This window comes from Tenrec ecaudatus, chromosome 17 (assembly GCF_050624435.1).
Source record: "Tenrec ecaudatus isolate mTenEca1 chromosome 17, mTenEca1.hap1, whole genome shotgun sequence".
NCBI classification, from domain to species: Eukaryota; Metazoa; Chordata; class Mammalia; order Afrosoricida; family Tenrecidae; genus Tenrec; species Tenrec ecaudatus.
In genome coordinates, this window is record NC_134546.1 from 29,403,116 (window position 1) to 29,413,956 (window position 10,841).

At 43.0% G+C, this 10,841-nt stretch overlaps 1 pseudogene; it reads left to right on the top strand.

The window, feature by feature from the left end:
- The window catches only part of LOC142431054 (SH2/SH3 adapter protein NCK1 pseudogene), a 77,704-nt pseudogene extending 67,262 nt beyond the window's left edge, over window positions 1-10,442 (top strand).
- Window positions 10,443-10,841: the final 399 nt, after the last annotated feature.

A 10,841-nucleotide genomic window follows, 5' to 3' on the forward strand; every position in this document is an offset into this window, starting at 1 on the left:
ATCACACACCTTGGGATTATTTCCCCAATCACTATGCCGCCAGGGAACAGTATGCTCTGATTCATAATTGCTGAAATATCTCAATTATGTTCAAATGCTATTAATTCCTATGATCTCAGGTCACCATTGTGGTCATCTAAAGAATTTTGAAGTTACTTTTGGCCTAACTTTGAAAAATGACATTTGTAATGAGATCAATAATAAAAAAAAATGAAAGCTATTTCGTGTGCCTGAGACATTAGGTTGTTCTCAAGTGATTAACAATTTAATTTGTACACGATAGATGGCCACATCTTAAAGGGTCCTTCTGCTTGCCTCAAAATAAGCTGAAAGAATTAAAAAGCAAGGAGTCGAAAAACATTTTATAATGCATAATTTCATTAATCCAATCATCCTATTTCTTAGTTTGCGTTAGTGAGACTCAACTGTACATAAGATACAAGGGACATATCTTGGGTCAGTCCTCCCCTCTAACAGAGAAATCCCTGGGAGTTTTCCATGTATATGCTCTCACAACAGATCTGTGTATTACTCAGGACCTGCAGCTTTGACCTAGTCCAACCTCTATCTTTCTGGGTTTCCCTCATTCCTCCCGACATTCTTCCCTATCTTTTAAGTTTATTTTATTTATGTTTTTAAATCATTTTATTAGGGCTCATACAACTCTTATCACAATCTATACACACATCAATTGTGTAAAACACATTTGTACATTCATTGCTCTCATCATTCTCAGAACATCTGCTCTCCACCTAAGCCCCTGACATCAGCTCCTCATTTCCCCCTCCCTCCCCTCTCTCCCCCCTCCCTCATGAACCCTTGATAATTTATAAATTACTATTTTGTCATATCTTGACCTGGCTGATGTCTCCCTTCACCTACTTTTCTGTTGTCCATCCCCCAGGGAGGAGGTTATATGTAGATCATTGTAATCGGCCCCCCCTTTCCAACCCACTCTCCCTCCACCCTCCCAGTATCGCCACTCACACCACTGGTCCTGAAGGGACCATCCATCCTGGATTCCCTGTGTTTCCAAAAGGCAGGGCTAGAGTACCATGGGAGGACCATGTTCATCTCATTGGCTGTGTTCACGTCAGCTTCCCACTCAAAGCAACTCCACGCATAGTGGAACCAAACATTGTCTGGTCTGTGGTATCCACACGATTGGTTGTGGCTCGGACATTATGGCCCACAGGGTTTTCATGGACGGATCTTTGGAAGTACATCCCCGCACTTTTCATCCTAGTCCATCCTAGTTTGGAAGCCCCGCAGAAACCTGATCAGCAACATAGCAACCCACGAATCTTCGCTGACACAGAAGTGATGACTGAGCGTGAGATGCATTGGCTAGGAACCGAAATCTGGCCTCCCACATAACCCACTACCATCGAGTCAATTCCAAAGCTGATCTCCCATGTAGAAGGTGAGAAATCCTCTCAGGGAAGCACCTTTGAAATGGGAGCACAGTGTGGGAAGTAATTAACCAGGCAAGTTGAGGACGATTAGTTTGGTAGGACTTCTTTGGGTTGTGGAGGTGGGGAGAGTGTCAGAGATTGTCCCGACAGAGGGCCGGAGAACCCTGGTGCAGCAGAGGTTCATCAAAGGACTCTGAGGACTTAGATCAAGGAGCCATGGTGGCACTGTGAGTTAGGCATAGGGTGGCCAAGGGCAAAGTCAGCAGTTCCCCCTGACTTTATTCTGCAGAGAAAGATGGGGCAGTCTGCTCCGGTAATGATGGGCAGTCTCAGAAGTCCTGCAAAAGGGTGCCATGAGTTGCAATGGACCCTATAGCAGTGGTTTGGTGGGTGATCAACGCGAGAATACTTTTTCCAGCTACTCTCAGAAGAAGGCTCCCTGGCCGGTGGCCGTACACAGTCAGTGGTTCAAACAGACCAGCTGCTCTGCTGAAGAAAGATGAGTCATTCTACTCCCGTAACGCTTTCGTCTCGGAAGCCCTAGGGAGCAGTTGTGCTCTGCCTACAGGGCTTCCATGCGTTGGATTTGACTTGGTGGCAGTAAGTTCAGTTTGGTTTGGCTTGTCAGTTCCCAGGAGAAATGGCATGAGATGAAGCTCCTAGAAAGGGAGGGGATGTCGTTGGGGTGGAGGTGGGTGGGTGGGTAGGAGGGCAGGTGGGTCTTCCCTTCTAGGGCACATGACACAGGATTAGGCCTTTTTCCTGTAGAGTCTTTTATTTGAGCTTTTACTTTTTGGGGGGAGGACATGAAGGGAAGCGTGAGGTGTTATTATTTTTTAAAGCAGTGAGCTCTCTTTTTCATGAAATCGTTTACTCGAGCTCTAAAATATAAAACAAATGAATAAAAGCAGCTCCTTAGAAGGGGAAAGAGGGAGCTCTGAGACCATCGTGCTCTGTGCAGGCCATTGAAGCCACATTTATGGCAGTGGGGAAGACACGCAAGCACACAGTGATCCAGTGCTGCTGTGCTCCTAAGAGGTCGATTTGGCAGCACCATGGGGCTGCGTCTCAAGAAAGCCAGGGGGCAGGGACACCCATGTGGGGCCCTAGATTCATGCACATAAGGAGGAAACCTGGAGAAAGCCTCTTACAGTGGGGACTGCAAGAGTGCTTCCTAAGGGAGCCTCTTTGGTTAACTGAATGTAGCAGGAAAAGAAGAAGGAGAGGTTGAAGGTGATCCTGAAGTTTCTTTCCAGCTGCGGGGAGGCAGGATTCCAAGTCCAGTTGACAACAGGACTGCTTCTATTAGATTCTGAGCCATTTCATCCTGAGAACTCTGTAGCCAAGACTGGAATGTGCAGAAACCTCATGAAGAAAGGAAATACCATCATTAGATGGTGCCTTCGGAAGTTCTTTCCTGGTTTGGGATTTGGGAAGACTTTTCAGAGGCCAGCTGATACTGAATAGAATCTAATGGTTCTTTTAACCACCACCACTACCACCACCCCGAGGTCTTCTCTTACGCTCCCCGTCTCTCCTCAGCAGTGAGTGGGAGACAAGGTTCTGATCCCTGTCAGCCAAATGCAAGCCTCCTCTTTCGGCTGCAAATGTTTCTTGAAGCGTCCACAAAAGGTATGAGTTACTATTCTTAAAAAAAAAATACCTGAAAAAATCTTCAAAAACACAGCTTATTATGTGGAAGGCTTGTTGGCAGTTGGTGTTTTGCAGCCTCCAAAATAAAGTTCTTTGATGGAAAACATGTACTTAATTTTCGTGGGTGAGCTCGCTTCTGGAACTCACATTCACAGAGAAGTAGGGCCATTTCATTTCCGGGATTGAAGGCTGTGATTACCCTTGTCTCCTGTTTCTTCCGAAGCACACCCTTCTGAGTTCGACCAAGAATGAGGTAGTATAAGGCAGCTTTGTTTCCTTCTCAGAGGAAGCAATTTTGTTAATATATAAAGAGGATATTCTGGCGCGAAGGAATGAACTATTTTCTGGTATTAGCCTTTTGGCCAGAATGAAGGCAACCTTGGAGTAGACTCGAATGAACAAAACTGCTATTTTGGTCTGTTGTAAAGAGCTGTGGAATGCAGATGTCGGACCATTTCATCATATCCACCAGCAACCACAAAGCAAATGTTCTTTCAGCGTGAGGACGATGGGCGTGGAAATACTTACAAATGAAATGGAGATCATACCGGCAGTTTTATAGAAGCTTGGCTTTCAGAATTTGTTGGGTTTTTTGGGGATCACATGTGGATCCATATTTCGGGAGGTTGCAGTTGGATGAGGGCCAGGGGTAGAGGAGGCATTGGCTTCTCGCTTCAATCCTTGGTGAGAGTGGAGGGTGGAAGAGTCTCTTTCACGTCCTTTTAAAAAATAACCATTCTTAAAAGAAAATCAAGACTATGTTCACCCTGAAGAAGTTACTTAGAGAAATCAGTAATTTTAAGATAATTAGATTTCCTCCTTGATAGCCATAGAGAGGTTTGACTTTTCCCTGGAGAATGCAGCCATTTTCAAAGAGATCACTGCAAAGCGCTTTGAAGAGTGCCAACACAGTCCCCAGAGAGGGAGGGGTCTCACAAAGTGACCACGGTGGCCAGCTGCTGCTGCTCCTCTGCCCCAGGATATCACGTGTGTGTGTGTGTGTGTGTGTGTGTGCATACACTTTCTCTTTGTGTCTTCTGCTCTGTAAGTAGAAAATTCTGGTCAGGAATCTCTAGGGTACTCTTCATTCATGAAATCTCATGCTTGTAACATTCTATGACTCACACTAGGCATGATATGTTGCCTCCATTTCACAGGACTCACATTCTAATGAATTAACAACTTTGCTTTGCTTGAAGTAAGTAAACAGAAGGCCTTGAATGTCAATATACTGGATGAAATTCTCCTGGTTCAGAAGTGTCCCCTCATTTAGTATCCAACTGTCTGAAATTTCATGCTTAGCTATTTCTTTCTTTTTTATTACATTTTTCTTAGTTTGTTTATTGATATGATCCATATAAAACTGATTAATAGTGGAAGATGGCTTACAGACTTTCCCTATATGTTCATTATTGCTTTTAAAAAATCATTTTCTTGGGGGCTCATACAACTCTTGCTAAAATCCATACATCAGTCGAATCAGGCATGTTTGTGCATATGTTGCCTTCATTCTTTCTAGACATTTACTTTCTATTGAGCCCTTGGTATCAGCCCCCCCCCCTGCCTATAACCCCCTGATAGATTGTACATTGTTATTTTTTTTCATCTCACTCCCTGGCCGCAGTCTCCCTTGCCCTATATTTTCTGTTGTTCTTCACCCTGTAGAGGGGTGTGTGATTATGTGTCGAGCATTGCGATCGGTTCCCCCTTTCTCCCTTCTTCTCCCCCTCTTCACCCACCCTGTTCCTGGATTCTGTGAGATTTTCTTGTTTTCAGCATAAACATTGGCATTGCACTTTCAAATTTTGGAGCAAAATAAGAAGAAAACCATTTTAATCCCCTTCTGTGAACTAGACTCATCTTTTAAAAGTTAGAATCTCTGAAAGTGATATAAGTTGGTGAGGCCACAGAGCAATATTGACCCGGCACTGCAGCTAGGAGTAAAAATGAGAACAGCATACAAAGAACGCAGAAGAGGGGCGCGTTGCCTCCACGGAGGTCCAGCCACCAGTCTCCTCAGCCGACGCTGAAACTCCTTCCCGTCTGCTTTGGACGTGTTTCAGGAGAGAGCAGTCCCTGGAAATGGATATCAATTTTGGTAAAATTGAAGACCAGCAAAAAGAAACAAGAACAGGGAGGACCTTCAGGGAGATGCCTGGACACGGTGACTGCAACGCAAGGAAAACCTGTGAGGGTGACGCAGGCCTGGGCAGTGCTTTAGTTCGTTGTCCACAGAGTTGCACAAAGAACACTTCATGAGCTATCTGGAGATACAGCTCTGTGATAGGAAAATATCTCGAGGCCTATAAAGAAGATCCGTTAATATGAGTGCTATTTGAATTTATGCACCAACCACTCAAGGCAGTGATGAAGACACTGAATGATTCTACCAACTTGTACAGTGTGAAACCAGTCAAACATGCACTCTTTACAATCATTGCTGGTGACTGTAATGTGATTGCTGGAGGCCGAGAGGGTTGGTAGCTGGAAAATAGGGGTTGGGTGATAGATGTGACTCTGGAGAAAACATGATGGATTTTGCAAGACCAGTGATATATTTCTTTTCTGTCTTTTTCTCTGTGTATGTACTTATTTATAACTCTAAAGTATTGAAACACTTTTGTTTATTTCATTTTCATTTAGTCATATATATCATAAGCAAATAAACTCCCTTGCTGCTTCAAAGCCAGAGATCCATTCTTGTCACTGCTGCAGAAGACATTACAATGCCATGGTGCTTAACAAGTCTCCCCTTGTTGGATGTTCACCTTATTCCCAAGCTCTCTCTTTATAAATAATTCTACAATTCATGCTTGTTTTGTATTTTGAACATTCTTCATATTGATGTTCTCATATATTGAGTTATTTCCTGGGGATAGATTCTTTTAGAAATAGCATCAGTGAATGAAAGGATGAAATGTTAACTATCTCTTGGCATGTAGTGGTAAAGTACTTTCTAGAACAATCTACAGCAAGAGAAAAGCTGCAAGAGTATGTCTTTCAGCCTTCTTAATATTCAGGCTATTGATTAAATAATAATAATTTATCTGATATCCAAAAGTCAGATGATCCTATTGTCTTGATTTTCATTTTGTTCTGATGGCCAGTAAAGTTGAATACTTTTTAAAAGCGTGTCTTCTAGCTTTATTGGCTCTTTGGTCCATTCTTTGTTGTTGTTCTTTATCCGTTTTCCTTTTGAACTTTCGGTGGAGTTTTTCAGCTACATTGTATGCATTCTTTTATAATAACTATAGCCCTTTTCCACATAGGCAGCAAATATTTTTCCAGCCTGCGATTTATTTTTAAATACTTATTTTTAAAGGGACTGCCAGGAGAACAAACTAATCTATGCCAGGGGCCCCTTCTAAGCGAAGAGGGCAAGATTTAGACAGGTTGGCAGGGGGAACCAGCCCCCAGAGAAAGACAGCATGATTGCTAAAGTAGAGGGTCGATTAAAATAGGGCTGCAACACGAGCTCAAACGTAGCGATTGTGAGGCTGGTGTAGGAGCAGGCAGTGTTTGTTCTGCTGTGCCCTGGGGTCCGCAGAAGTTCGATTTATGAGTCAGAACCACTTTATTTGGGGGTACGCATGCACCTTTTTCTTTCTTTTTCAAAATAAATACATTTTTATTTATTATCCTTTATTCTAGATCAGGGTGGGCTATTGCATGGGCTCTGAATTCAGACTGCCCGGGTGGAACCTAGCAGGACCACTGACTGTGACCTTCGGCAATTTGCTGGACTCTTTTTATAGCCTCAGTTTTCTCATTGGTAAAATAAAACGAGGGTCATGCGACGGTGGCTCCCTCACACGGGTGTTTAAGGATTGAAATGAAGAGCTACAATTTTAGAGTTTTTCCTGATGCCAAAGTAAGTTCTATATGAAGTGTTAAAAAATAACAAAACAAAACCTTCCCAGTAACATAGTTATGACTATGTATTAAAATGTATCTCACCCCCTTCCTGTTACATATCCGGTATGGTACAACCCCTTCCTGTTACCCATGTGCTTGCGAAAGCCTGCATGACCTAGATTACATGATGCCTCTGTCTGCACAGACCTGGGTCATGAAGTCCTGACGGCAAAGGTGAGCATCAGGCAGCCTGCTCTGAGTTGGTGCACCCAGAGGTGTCGCCTGGGAAGGTTCTCGGTGGCCACAGTGAATTTTTTCATTAAAGCAGTTTTGCTCACCCTCATTTTTTTGTGATGGCTGATTTAAGAGAACAGTGTGTGGCTGTGAAATTTTGTTTCCTGCTCAGGAGAAATGCTGCAGAAACTGTTAGTATGTTGAACACAGCTTACAAGGACAGTGCATTGGTAAACACTCAAATGTATGAGTGGATTTCTCATTCAAAAAAGGTGAAATGTCTATTGAGGACAAACCTCATTCTGGATTTCAACTTACCAAACAGACGAAAATGTCAGCACAATCCATGCACTTGTGCTCAAAGACTCAGAGTTTTATCCAAGATCCTTATTGGTGACAAGACTTGGTGCTACTACTCTTATATCCCTGCGAGCACGTATCAATCAAGCTACGCCAGCGTCACCTCGCCCCCAAAAACTCGTCTAATAAAATCAAAGAAAGAGACGATGCTCATTTTGTTTTTTGTTTTTTTTGTATGTGACAAGGACAGTGCATTTGGAGTTCATTCCCCCAGGTCAGACTGTTATTAAAGCTATTTAGAGGTTCTGAAAAGATTGTGTCACTGTGTGTGACAAAAAGAGGCCTGGATTTGTGGCTGCCAAGGGACTGGTTTTGCCACCACGACAATGCACCTGCTCACACAGCCATCTCAGTGTGTCAGTTTATGGCAAAAACAAAACAGCATGTCCCTCTTGCTTGCTCCGTGCAACTTCTTTTTGTTTCCGCAAATGAAGAGGGACATGAAAGGACAGCAATTTGACTACATAGAAGAAGTGAAGGGAAAAAAAACAAAGGAGGTGCTGTCAGCCATCCAAACAGATGAATTTGAAAAATGTTTCCAAAAATGGAATCACAGATTTGACAAATGTGTTAAGTGGAATGGAGAGTACCATATACACTCAAGTACAAGCTGACCCAAATATCAGCGGAGGCACCTAATTTTACCACAAACACTGCCTTAAAAATGTGCTGAAAAACTCTGGTTATACATGAGTCTATACAGTGTGTTGAAGTATCAAGGTTTTTTGGTAAAAAAAAATTAAAAACATAGTTTTGAAGGAATTTTTGAGAAAAAAAAAGAAAGAAATGTTCCAGTTTTTTTTGGGGGGGTACCCCCTTGTCTATATTCTTGAATCATCATTTAATAAAGAATATGAAGCACTGCAACAGAGCCTGACATATACTGAGGGCTCAATTAGCCTTAGTGATTGTTGTTGTATGACTGTTACTTAAAAAAAGCAAACAAGCATCCTGAGAAGCATGGAGAGAAAAATGCAAAGAGAAAATGTCCCATCAGGCCTCTTACACCCTCCTCGCCACTGATTTTGGATCAAGAGAGACGTCAGAGTTACTGATGAAATCCAAGCCACACTGCAGGCACTGGTGAAAACCAAGGCTCCGAGAGATAATGAAGTATCAACAGAAATGTTTCCAGAAGGTGCAGCAGCAGTGGAAGTGCTCCATTAGGCTGTCAGGAAATTTGGATGACAGCTACCTGGACAATCCAGCCAAATAGGGGTTGAAATTCATATTTGTGCCCATTTCAAAGATGATCCAACCAAATGCAGAATTATAAAGCAATTATCATTAATATCATACATGTACAATTTTACTGAAAAAAAAAATCAAAAACAGCAGCAGTACACCAACAGGAAACTGGCAGCAATTCAAGGTGAATTCAGAATACACATAAATATTGGATGGATCTTAGCTAAAAGCAGAGAATACCAGCAAGATATTTTACCCAATGTTTCACTGGCAACGCAAAGGCATTCAAGTGTGGTTATGTTAGAATCTCCTTGCTTTGAATGAGCATTCTGGCTATCCTTCCAACACAGGTTTGTTCAGTCTCCTGACAGGCAGTACTTGGTATGTTTCATGTGCTTTGCTAACACTACAATTCAAAGGCATTCATCCTGCTTGGATCTTCTTATTTGTTGTCCAGTTTTCAAAGGAAGATAAGAACCTACCAAGGTTAGGGTCAGGCACACATTAGTTTTCAAAGTGGCAACTTTTCTTTTAACACTGTAAAGACATCTTTTGTTGCAGATACGCCCAATGCAATGCATTGTTTAATTCCCTTAATGATTGTGGATCCAAATATAATAAAATATTTTAAAAATGTATCTCACATTTGCATAGAGTTTTAAGGCCCTCTGAAGATGACTAAAATCTCATTCAGGGAGAGCTACGTGGTGATGGAGTGCAGGCCTGGTCCCCTAGCGGCCGCGCATCAGCGGAGGCGGCTCCCCTGTGGACCTGTAGAGGGAAGAGGCCGCCATGCTGCTGAAATGGCGAAACAAGTAGCGGTAGGTGGCATTAGTTGATGATGGGGCCCGACAAGCGCAAGAGCTGGTCATCAGACCGAATGACAGATTGTGGCTTCTGGGTGATTCTAATCCTAGTGGTGAATTCAGAATTCCAGGAACACAACGGGCTCCGGCCCTTGGAACTGCGCGCAAAGGAAACAGGTGCTTGGAAAGCATCTATTGTGAAAAGCCTCAAGGACACATTAGCCATCGAGAACTCGGGAAGACACCCCAGCGTGCCAGATGCTGCCGCTCCTGCTGAGGACAGCCCCGCTGACCCCAGGGGACGTCTCCGTGAGCTCCACCCGCCTGCTTCCGTTCGATTGAATTACATGGCCAACCGAGAAGGTGGGCAGTCTGATAAAAGGCATGAAGATATCGTCATGGAGAAATGCAGTGCAGGGTGATGGCGAGGGAGCCATTGCGGACACGTTGGATGGTTCCCTTCAACCGCTGGAACTGAAGAAGGTAAGTTGATGACCATGCGGGTTCCCTTTCGGAAAAGCCAGCCCTTCATCAATAACCTGAATACTGGGCAAGGGTCGCGCGCAGTACCGACTCTTTACACACCTGGCTCGTCCAATGATGGAGTTCATTTTGAAAAGGGGGATGAAAACGAACGAACAGAAAATGACCCTGAGTGGTGGAAATGCGGGGAGATTGATGGAATGATAATCGGGGTGACTACATTGGGCTTTCCCTCACTGGGAAGTTTGCAGGCAATCCGTGGTAGTGTGTGAATTGACCAGGCATCCAGCAGAAATCGCCCTGGATGAAAACGGGCTGAAAGCAATCTCTTTTTTTGTGCTCATGACTCTTTGCTAAATGATTTCTCAGGATCACGGAAGACACAAGGGAAGAACAGCGTTTTAAAGTCCAGCGGAGAGAGACTGTCTACTGGATTTGGGCAGCATAAATTCGGCACCAGGAAGAACTTGTAGAACAGTACAACAAAGCACTAAGTTTGTCAAACATTTATCACGATACTGCTGACCAGAAGTGACTGTTACACAGCTTTAATTCGCCCTGTAATTGAACACTCAGAAAATAGTGGTCCAGTCATATTTGATTGGATGTCACCATTTTCAGCTCTATATGAAAACTGACAATCACGTATGCATATCTTATTATAACTCAGCACATACATATATGTTATATATACAGAGGATCTGCATAGAGCAGTTGCTTACTTATTTTTAGTCTGTTTATTGTTTTTCTTTATTTAAAATTTTTTATTTATTTTTGGGTTTTTTGTTGTTGTTTTTCTTTACTGTTATTTTCCCTTCTAATAGTAAGATTTTGTGTATTTTAAGAA